The sequence below is a fragment of the Arachis ipaensis genome, chromosome B10 (assembly GCF_059453495.1).
Source record: "Arachis ipaensis isolate K30076 ecotype BB chromosome B10, ASM5945349v1, whole genome shotgun sequence".
Lineage (NCBI taxonomy): Eukaryota > Viridiplantae > Streptophyta > Magnoliopsida > Fabales > Fabaceae > Arachis > Arachis ipaensis.
The window spans coordinates 51500929-51503049 of record NC_142435.1 but is presented as its reverse complement, the minus strand read 5'-3'; positions in this window follow the sequence as shown (position 1 = coordinate 51503049).

Genomic DNA, 2121 nt, shown 5'->3' with positions numbered 1-2121 from the left:
GAGGCTGAAAAGGACTGCAGATGCTGTTGGATTCTGACCTCCCTGCACTCAAAGTGGATTTTCTGGAGCTACAGAAGCCCAATTGGCGCGCTCTCAATTGAGTTGGAAAGTAGACATCCTGGACTTTCCAGCAATATATAATAGTCCATACTTTGCCTGAGATTTGATGGCCCAAACCGGCGTTCAAAGTCAGCTCAAGAATTCCCAGCGTTAAACGCCAGAACTGGCACCAAAGTGGGAGTTAAACGCCCAAACTAGCACAAAAGCTGGCGTTTAACTCCAGGAAAAGTCTCTACACGAAAATGCTTCAATGCTCAGCCCAAGCACACACCAAGTGGGCCCGGAAGTGGATATTTACGTCATTTACTCCTTTTTGTAAATCCTAAGCTACTAGTTCTCTATAAATAGGACCTTTTGCTATTGTATTAAGAGAATCGAAGAGGAATCTTTGAGTAGTTCTATGCTACCTTAGATCACGTTTTGGGGCTGGCCTCATGGCCATGCCTAGACCATGTTCTTATGTATTTTCAATGGTGGAGTTTCTACACACCATAGATTAAGGTGTGGAGCTCTGCTATACCTCGAGTATCAATGCAATTACTATTGTTCTTCTATTCAATTCAGCTTGTTCTTGTTCTAAGATATCACTTGTTCTTCAACTTGATGAATGTGATGATCCGTGACACTCATCATCATTCTCACTTATGAACGTGTGCCTGACAACCACCTCCGTTCTACCTTCGATTGAGTGTTTATCTCTTGGATTCCTTAATCATAATCTTCGTGGTATAAGCTAGAATTGATGGCGACAATCTTGAGAATCCGGAAGGTCTAAACCTTGTCTGTTGTATTCTGAGTAGGATTCAAGGATTGAATGACTGTGACGAGCTTCAAACTTGTGATTGTGGGGCGTTAGTGACAGACGCAAAAGAATCACTGGATTCTATTCCGACATGATCGAGAACCGACAGATGAATAGCCGTGCTGTGACAGAGTGCGTTGAACATTTTCACTGAGAGGACGGGATTGTAGCCACTGACAACGGTGATGCCCAACATACAGCTTGCCATGGAAAGGAGTAAGAAGGATTGGATAAAGACAGTAGGAAAGCAGAGAGACGGAAGGGACAAAGCATCTTCATACGCTTATCTGAAATTCTCACCAATGAATTACATAAGTATCTCTATCTTTATTTTATGTTTTATTTATCTTTTAATCATTCATCCTCCATAACCATTTGAATCCGCCTGACTGAGATTTACAAGATGACCATAGCTTGCTTCATACCAACAATCTCCGTGGGATCGACCCTTACTCGCGTAAGGTTTATTACTTGGACGACCCAGTGCACTTGCTGGTTAGTTGTGCGAAGTTGTGATAAAGAGTTGAGATTACAATTGCACGTACCATGTTGATGGCGCCATTGATGATCAAAATTTCGCCCACCAAGTTTTTGGCGCCGTTGCCGGGGATTGTTCGAGTTTGGACAACTGACGGTTCATCTTGTTGCTTAGATTAGGTACTTTTCCTTTTTATTTTTCGAAAAAAAATTATTCAAAAAAATACAAAAAGATTTTCTATTTTGTTCTTCACAGTTTTTAAGAATGAATTCTAGAGTTTCATGATGATTTGTTGAAGTCTGGCTGGCTGAGAAGTCATGTCTAATCTTTTGGACCGAGATTTCAACTTATCATCACAAGAGCTTGTTGATTTCTATCAATTTTGCTATTAAAAGCAATGATCTGCTAAAGCTTGGCTGGCCATTGGCCATGTCTAGTGTTTTGGACCGGAGCTTTCATTGAAAGCTTGGCTGGCTAGTAAGCCATGTCTAATTCCTGGACCGGAGTCTTAGACTAGCATTGCAATGATTCCTAGAATTCTTATTAAAAGTTTTGATTCTCTTTATTTTCTCCTCAATATAATTCTCGAAAAAACCACAAAAAATTTATAAAATCATAAAACCAAAAATATTTTATGTTTCTTGTTTGAGTCTAGTATTAATTTTTAAGTTTGGTGTCAATTTCATGTTTCTATTTTTCTTGCATTTTTTGAAAATTACATGCATGTGTCTTCATTTATCTTCAAGTTGTTCTTGATGATTTCCTTGCTCTGATCTTTAAA